This window comes from Polyodon spathula, chromosome 7, assembly GCF_017654505.1.
Source record: "Polyodon spathula isolate WHYD16114869_AA chromosome 7, ASM1765450v1, whole genome shotgun sequence".
Classification (NCBI taxonomy): Eukaryota; Metazoa; Chordata; class Actinopteri; order Acipenseriformes; family Polyodontidae; genus Polyodon; species Polyodon spathula.
Genome location: NC_054540.1, coordinates 9,305,446 through 9,315,389, shown reverse-complemented (window position 1 = coordinate 9,315,389; position 9,944 = coordinate 9,305,446).

Genomic DNA, 9,944 nt, shown 5'->3' with positions numbered 1-9,944 from the left:
GATTAATAATGGAACATCTGAATTAAGTTGAATGAAATGCAACAACATTTGCGAGTAGCAAACCCCCTTGCCCAGGAATGAAAAAATGGGACCCACATGCTGTGCATGGAAATTGCCCTAGACGGCACGTATTTCATCCATGATGTTTCAGCAAAAAGTGGGTCGGACAGCTCAAAACAATGCATCAAAAAATCAGTTTGTTTCCAACCCCAACACTGGACAACAAAGATTGCATAATAGATTTGAAAATGTCCTCTCAATTGTGGCAAAGTGGAATAGAAGTGTACAAGCTAAAAGGAAGAGCATTTCTTAATTTGGCAAATGATATAACTGTATTTACATTGGACAAGTTCAACACGCTGCCATGCTTGTCCAATATTCTGGTTACATAACATAACTGACAGGGAGTGTTAGGGAGTAACGCATTACACAAAGCACATTACTGTCATTTTATTACAGTTTCTAGTAACTTGTAACTGTAATGTTTCCTTTTTCAGACAGGTCATTAGATGTAGTAACGCAGTACAATGTATGTGAAAAAATGTAGATACATTTTAAAACAAGGACCACAACTCAAGCATCATGCTTCAACAGTTAAAGTCAAACCTTACATGTCACAAGAACTTGCTTTTTATATAATCTTGTTAGAAAAAGGCATCAGAGAAGGGAATGAGTGGGTTCAATAGCTGGATTTTTACAGAATATTCCGAGCTGCAGCCTGGAAAAACCGAAATAAAATATCTCTGTAAAATACAAACTGTGCCTGAGAAGTAACTGTAACTAGTTACATTTTTAAAGTAATACGTTACAATAACTAGTTACACTTGTGTTCAAGTAGCTTGTAACCAAAGGATTTATTTTGAAAAGTAATTTCCCCCACTATAAATCTGAGATCCATTACTATATTTCACTGTGGTCACAAATGTATTCTGGTTTAAATTAATTTGTAAATTATTTATAAAGGTTACCTAATACAATAAGCCCTTGCAGTGATCAGAAAGCAGGTATCTGGGTTTTTCTTAACCCTTTTGACTTGGAGAGCACAGACAGTGCTGTTAACAACCCCTTGTTTGTGGTTCCTTAACTATACTATTGTCTGCCCCCAATAAAATAATGCCTGCGAGGCTGTATAACTCAGAATGCAAACTGCTGCTTGCTAATACTTTGTGGCTCTGTAAATGCTACAACTAACAACTCAGTGATTAATAATGGAACAGCTGAATTAAGTTGATTGAAATGCAACAACATTTGTGAGCAGCAAACCCCCTTGCCCAGGAATGAAAAAATGGGACCCACATGCTGTGCATGAAAATTGCCCTAGACAGCACTGCCCATTGTTTGGGTGATAAAAAGGCAAAGGTTGCTTGTAATCAAATTTGAGTTTCTGGTGCTAGTAAAGAAATGTTTCCCTGTCCTCGTGTGAAGATTAGTTCCTTTGCTCTTCCCTCGTTTTCTCTTAGTGTATTTTTAATGCCATTTATTTCTAACAAATTACCCCTCAGAAGGCACTTGAAGAGCTTTGTTTTGATTATTTTCAAAAGCACAAAACCAAAAGTGAGAAGTGCACATTTGTCTTGAATGTTGCAGATGTTTGAAACACAAGCAATGCCACAAAATATTGCTTTTTATCATTTTTTTTTTTAAGTATGTTTTGTATTTAACTTTGTTTTTATTTTTTTTTATTTCAAAGATAAAATAAAAAGTATTTTAAAACCTTAGCTTCAACTATTTAATCAATTGTCAAACAACTAACCTTTACAGTCAGTAGCTTTTATATTTTTAAAAAAGTTTAGCTTCTGGATGGTAACTGCGCGTCATTGTTAGTGTCAGTTTTGTTTTGAATTAACAAAAGACTAACTAACTGTGGCTGACATGACCTAGAAATGTATCCTGTATCCAAACCCAAATATATATATATAATATAATATATATATATATATATATATATATATATATATATATATATATATATATATATATATATATATATATATACACACACACACACACACACACACACACAGTATACAGCTATGGCCAAAAGTTTTGCATCACCTAGAATTTTAGGATTGAGACAGCTTTTTGAACATATATGAACATAATGTAGATGTATTATTTAACACCATGTTATCAGAGAAACTACAAAATGATATCGCAAAAGTCTACCAGAAACCATAATAGTAGTACAGTATTTGACGTTAGATTTCCAGATTTTTTTTTATTATTATTTGTAATTTTTTCGTTATATGGAAACTACAAACCAGTACATAATTCAATATGGTAACAAAATAAAGGTACTTTGACTGTGAATTTATGATTTTAGTTGAAATTGACCAACTGTAGACTGGCGCAAGCAAGAACTGGCTTTCAAATCCTTTCACATGTATTTGTTTAATGTTTATTTTGAGCACAGGTATATAACAAAAAGGCTTCTACTAAAATCAACAAAAAAATTGAGTTATTGGCAGTCATGACAACAGGTATTTTATGTATATGGGATAGCATGCTAAATAATAGATTTAACACTGCAATGCTATTAATTCAAACTCAAATGATTTAAGATACTCTACACGCTCAGATGAGCTAACTTAGCCAAACTTAGAATACAAACCAGGACCACCTCTACCCGCTACAGGCTGTTTATGTGAGGACACTGCTGTAGTGCATGATCTGCTGATCTGTGGGTAGTTATTGTGTTTCTATAGAGTGTGAATGAGCTCCCATGATGGGACTGAATACCTTTGGCTATTCACACTATGTTCCAGTGCCTGAACTTTATGCACAGCCAGCTCTCAACAATGTGTAATGGAGCATGGGAGTCACTTAAAGGGAGGGACACCATATTAACATGATAGTAAACACTGCTGAAAAGCAAAGTAGAAAAAAAACAACAACAACAACAATTATAATGAAAATAATAGATTCTAAAAAAAAAAATCTAAACAACCATTCACAAAAAAAAAAAAAAAACCAGTAATAGTTCTAAGGGGCACTTGTTTTGGTTTATTATCCCTGTTTATTAACACGTTAAGAAATGTTGTTCACTTTGATTTTTTTTAAGTTAGCTGAAGTATAATAAACTCTTTATAAACTAATTTTAAAATATATAATTAAAAAAATGTTCTAAACATTAGTAGAGTAAGATTGTTAAACAAATTGAACAGTTTCAAAGTTATAAAGCCACGGTAGGGATCTGACATTTACTGAACAGTTTTAGTGTCCATTGTATTACTTTATAAATACGTTACCATAACTAAAGTAATCATTAACAAAAATGCACAATGTTTGTTAACATGTTAGTAATCTAGAGGTTAACAATGAATAAACTAAAAACATTCTCCTTAAATAAGAAGTAATTGAATATTTTAATACATCGACAGTCCTAAAAATGGTAATATCTGAAAAATAATAAATCAGCAAGAGACAGGGAACAATCCAAAGAAAACAAATAGGAATGCACAGTAGTACACTATAATGCAAAGTATCAGATGGTGAAAGTGATACAATTTAACACAGTTGTACAGCTGTGATTGAGTTTATACAATAGGCTACAAGGGTTGAGTTTGTACAATAGTCTATTATGCAGCGTGGTAGCTTTTTCTAGTAGTCTGGACATATTCTAACATTGTATCTATCCCGTTAGTGCCACCAATTGAAAGGAAGCTACACCTGTGCTTTCGCAGAGTTTTGTCATTTTGAGGGGGGGGGTGGACAGGTTTTGCAAGCAACGAATCCAGTCACATGTTCATTATTTTCGTTCGCTATCATTCCAAACATAATTCCACACTTCTGATCTACCTCTCAAACTATTATCGATCATATGATATAAACCCTGCGCTATCTTGTGTCACCACGTCCACAGACATTTTTAATAGCACCATGCAGACTTGACAAAAAGATCTTACTATGTATCAAACAAGTGATAACAACAATGCTTAGTCAGCTGACGCTTCCCTAACCGCCTCCTTTTAGTGTTGGAGCAGTGGCTTTATGCTAATAAATAAAAATAACTATAGACTATATAATTTCATTTGTACTTATGTTTGTTCATTTTTGTTAACTAACATTTTGTGTTCAAAAGCAAGCAAACCATTTTATTTAATCTCACAAATCCTGACTAATTTAATTACCGTTTGACTGCTGGTGGTAGCTGCTAGCTTGTTGTCTTCAGACGGTTCATCAACAGTTTTCTGCCGTTTAGACAAATTTGGTCGACCACAACAAACAGCTAATTTTTAAATGATGTTTTCCTTTCCCTTACAGCTATCAGGCCATACTTCACATCTCTCACTCAGAGTTATGTCACGTTGCGCCTCCGTTTGTACTGTAAAGTGTTAAACCTGTGTGCAATGTCCAATTAGAAATGTTCAAGGTTGAACCTCTCACGAATGACTGTAAATAGCCCAATCACAAACAGAAATTTGAAATGCGCCCTTGGCAGACAGCAAGCATGTCATTGGTCAGTTGTGAGTGGCGGTTCATGTGTATACTAATTAAAAGCGGTAATCCCTCCCCACGGGTGCCCGACCCGATGCAGGACTCTAAGGAGGGGTAGATCAAGAGATCTACAAGCAGTCTAAACAGGTGGGTCTTGAGGAGGTCACAGAAGGCAATAAGAGACAGAGCAGTCCTGAAGTGAATTTCTGCAAATGTCTGCGCAGAATTGTGAATTCTGTAATAATCTCTGTGATCCTCCTATAGCTCCATCTATCTGGAATGCTGTTTCTCCAATTGTGTATAACGTTATTTATTGTAAGTTATTGAGAGCATTGGTTTCTGGGTATACGTGGGGGTATCTGACGTTTTTAAGTATTAAAAACTTGGTATTTATTATTTTACACTAGGTATTAGGAGTATCAATTTGTGGGGATTTATGGATGATCTCTTTATACGTCCGTCCGACTGCTGTAATTCCCATTTAACATATTGTAAGTTGTTGGCTGATAATTACAATGGAATAAAATCAACTAAAACCACTCAAATTTGATATGCAATTCTAACTGCTTGCTTCCATATAACCATGTCAATCTCCCAATGTGAGCAAACCTCTGCAGTGAATGTGGGTTGGTTTGTAGTCTTGGGCAAGATTTAATCTGCTAACCTCTTCTAAAACTCGACAAACAAATACATCTTGCCGTTTACAACACCATTAGCTCTTAAGATAGGACTAAGGAAAGATATTTGGAGATTTGTGTTGTGTGTTTGCAGCAGTAATACTTTCAGAGCCTTGGGTGAAAATAAAATTTGCATCCAAACGGGCTTCGAGTCACTCAATGCAGGACTTTGTCATCGATTGGAACTGAGTTGCATAGATGAAGGAAAGGAAGCTTTTCTTAACCGGCATAGCGATGTCCTATCACCCAGGGGGAGCAAGACAACCAACAGGGGGAGCACAAGCAACGTCTGGCAGCAGCTTAGCAACATCTGGGTGCTCGGGGAGAGCAGAGCTGTCGCCAGTGGTGCAGACTTCGGGTCTCCAGATCTAGGCAGACCGGCAGGATGTCCAGGATCAAGGGGCAAGGGACCGTAACTGGCAAAGGCGGACTGGATCGCTGGGGTGGTGGAGGTGGGCTTCTCATCTCCTTCCCCTTGTCTGTAGTCAGCGGTACCTCTTGCTCCCTCCTGTGCCCTTCTTCTGGCTCCGGGAAGGACTCCTCCCGCTCAGGACACAGCACCACGTCCTCTGGTGCAGGAGACCGCAGGGTTTCTCTCACCTGGGCTGCAGACAGTGGTTCCTCTCTTGCCTGCTCCCACTTTTGGAGCAGCAGCTCCAGCTCTGTTGGCTCCCGCTCCCTTGTTTGCAACAGGGCCAACCCCCGTGCTCTCTCATTCTGCTCTAACTGAGCAGCAGTGTTCCTGGTGATAAACTGTTTTATGCTCTCCATTCATTCTCTGGGTCTTTAGGGTACACCCACACATGCTGCCACCAAATGTAAACCGGGCTTCCTCTCTGCAATTCATTGCACATTTAAAAACAGACCCAGGCACAAGAGTCGCAGTTTTAGCGCTTGAGCGCACTTTTAATAACACAAAACATCTAGCTCTTACTAGAGCACTAACTGAACAAACAGGAACTTAAACTATACAACAGGACAGCTAGGCTGTTTACCTGTTTTAAAAACTAATAAACCACACAAAAAAGGTTTTCGCACAGTACCCCCTTTTTTTTTTTTTTTTTTTTTTCTAACAGCTGAAAGCACCATCAACCAGGCCTTCCACACAGCAGCAGCCCTGAGCCCACTGGCTGCTTTCTTTAATACCCTGCACCTGGCTCTAATTTACAGTGATAGCCAGGTGCAGGGGATAATTAACAATAAAACAATTAACACTAATCTAATTCAATTAACAAACAAACACACAAATGTGCATTCAAACATGTTTTTGGCAGGGAGGATATTAACCCCCTCCCTGCCGTGTTACAAATACAATTTGACGAATGCTGAATTACTGTTTACCATACTTTTAGTTGTACATATAACTTTGAATAAAAATATACACATATCAAAATTGAATAATTATTACAGAGAATAATAACTATTGATCATATTAGTAACAATCCAATACATTCCAACAGAATGTTATAAGAATGCATATCAATAGCATCTGAATAATATATGTTTTCTAGTTCTACTGATAATAACCACATATTCAGTACATTCAAGTGGCACACCTTAGGAATATTTCAATGAATAGCCATTATTTTGTAGTGTAACCAATACTTTACAACTGCTCTATTTCTAAAATATAATCTCCTTCTTGGAATGTATTACTGTGATTTAGCTGCTAATGTATCTACTGACAATGGTGTACTGGTTTTGTTCAATTTGCTTTAAATGTATGCCGTGCAATATGGTCTATTTAGTCTTTATTTATTTTATAACTATTATAACAATTGTTCTAATGACATTCTATAGTACAAATCTTTACAAATTTTGACCAGTGTGTTTATGCTTAATAGTTTATTTGTTTGTTTATTTATTTTTGTTTTGTTTTATTGCTGTTGGGTTAGTTGATAGTGTAGCGTAATTATGTCTCGTGTACTGTATTGTAATTCCCATTGTATTGTGTTCCTTTCCCCCTCTGTATTCTCTACAGTTGCTGGTCGACTGTCTGTGTCTATGTGTAAATGTAGCCTGCACATGTGGTGCTTTCAGTGTCCCCGTTATTGGCTGTTGTTTGTCTGTGCCCATTGGTCCTGGTGGACCAGGAATAATGGAATGTGTGAAAGCTCCAGTACTCAATTAAAATAAAAGGGCGCAGCTACGTTATAACTGGACGCTGCAGCGCTAATTGTGTGTGTGTTTTCAAAGCTGGTCCAGGATTGCAGTGAAGCAGACAGAGCAGTGGTCTCTGAGTAATTAAAGCAATTGAACTTGAATCAAGTGTGTTGTCTCCTTCCTTTCTAGTGCCTGAAAAATGCTACACTGGCGTCAGAGTGGGATACAGAATGGAACCTGAGCATCAAGCATGAGTGGCTTGCAGAAGGAGAGACGAGCAGCAAGATGGAATGACTGTCCCAGCAACTCCGGTAACTAGACACAGAGCTTGCACGGGAGATGGAACAGGCCAAGAGCCATGCTGAGGGACGGCGGTCACCGGGAGCAGAGAGCATGGGGCCTGGCTGGGTTCCGTAGAGTGCCGTGTTGAATACCCGGAGCAAAGAGTGGTGTGTCTGGATTTGCTCAGAAGAACAGTGATCATCGGCGGCAGGGCACAGGGGGCCCGGCTGGGCTCCACAGAGCGCCGCGCTGGGGGCCCAGAGCCAAGCAAGACAACAGGCTGATCAACCAGATGGTGATGGCAGTGCTGCAGGACAGTGAGGTGCGAAGCTGCCCAGTTTTGATGGCACCACGAGCTGGGAGGCCTTCCATGTGCAGCTGTCTGTGCTGGGGAAGCTGTGCAAGTGGAGTGAAAATCACAAGGCACAACAGCTGATGGCAGCGCTGAGAGGGGAGACTCAGATGGTGCTGCTAAACCCTACCAAAGAGGAGATGGGCAACTACCACAACCTGGTGGCCACCCTCCAATGACAGTTCTTCAGTACAGGGGAACCAGAGCTGCTGCGAGCCATGTTCCCCAGGCGTGCACAAACAGCAGGAGAGTCTCTGGCTCGATTAGCCACAGACCTGGAGAGGGAAGCCTGGCAGGCACACGTGGACGCTGCCACCCAAGAGCGAAACCTCAGCGCAGGTCTTCAACCCCAAACCAACACCAGTGCACCAGTCATCATGGGCAGAACCAGTATCGGGGCATATCTCCATCTGAACTGCAAGGTGGAGGGCATACACTGCACCGCACTAATAGACACTGGATCCACCGTCACCCTGGTCAGACCCAACATTCTTCAGCAGGCTGGCCAGTCCAGCAGGGCTAAAGTGGCAACCATGGTGGTGCAACTACCCAATGCAAGGGAGAGGGATACTGCTGCTGCGCCTGGGGGAGACTGCCTTCAACCAGGAGGTCTGGGTTGCTGACATTCAGGACCAGTGCATCCAGGGGCTAGACTTCCTTAAACAGGAGAGAGGGAGGCTAGATCTGGCTAAAGGGACGGTGATCTTTGGAGCAGGCCCACCGCTCCTATTAGATGAACCAGCCACCCCAACCAGCGCAACAGTCTTCCCTGATACCTGCCAGCCCTTTCAAGGGCTCCTGCAAACGCTGTCGGCCAGGGTTGAAACACCGGCGGAAAGCCAGAGCAGCGGCCGCTGCCATCGTAGCCAGTCTCCCTTACCCCTCCAAAGTTCCAGCAACCAGCAGTCCTTTTAAGTGCTCCTGCCAACGGCATGCGCTAAAAGCAAAGCATCAAGTGAGCACAAGAGCAGTGACAGCCACCTGTACCTCCGCCCCGAATCCCAGCAAGCACCAGTCCTTTTAAGGGCTCCTGCAAACGGCGCAAGCCCAAAGCAGGTCCACAGCAGAGCACCAGGGCATCGACAGCCGCCAGGCATCACCCCCCAAATCCCAGGAAGCGTCAGCCTTTTCAAGAACTCCTGCAAAAGACATGAGCAGAGCGAGAGAACAGCGACAGGCACCAGCATCACCCCTCGGATCCCAGCAAGCGTCAGCCCTTTCAAGAACTCCTGCAAAAGATGTGAGCGGAGCGAGAGAGCGGCGACAGGCATCAGCACCACCCCCCAGATCCCAGGAAGTGTCAGCTCTTTTAAGGGCTCCTGCAAACAGCATGCACCCAGGGCAGAGAGCTACCTTATTGAGGCTATGGAGGGGGTGTACCAACACAGCCAAGAAGGACTCAATGCGCAACAGTGCAACCAACTCCATGCGCGCTTACAGGAGTTCGTTCATCTGTTTGTAGTCCAGCCCGAAGACGGGGGACGGACCAGCCTGGTCCAACATTGGATTGACACCGGGCACTCCCCGCCCAGTTGAGAACCACCATACCAACTACCCCTGTTCAGACGCGAGGTGGCCAGGAAGATCCTACAACAAATGTGGGAGGCGGGAGTGATCGAGACGTACAACAGCCCCTGGGCTGCACCTGTCGTCTTAGTGGAAAGAAAGACAGGGGTCTGCACTTCTGCGTAGACTTCGCTGAACGTGGTCACCAGAAAGGATTCGTACCTGCTTCCCGGCATCGATGAGTCCTTGGATCTTATCCTGGTGGTTTAGCTCTCTGGACCTAAGAAGTGGCTATTGGCAAGAGGAGCTTACCCCCGACATCAAGGCAAAGACTACTTTCTGTACAGGACGGGGCCTCTGGCAGTTTACTGGGATGCTGTTCGGGTTGTGCAACACCCCAGCTACTTTTGAGTGGCTGATGGAGAGGGTACTGGACGGCATCCCCCGACGGGAGTGTGCTGTATACCTGGATGACCTGCTGGTGACCACGCCGCACTGCAGTGGTTGCTGCGCTTCAAGGAACCGGAAGGACAAGTATCCCGCTGGCTGGAGAGGCTCCAGTTATATGAGCTAGACATCCACCGACC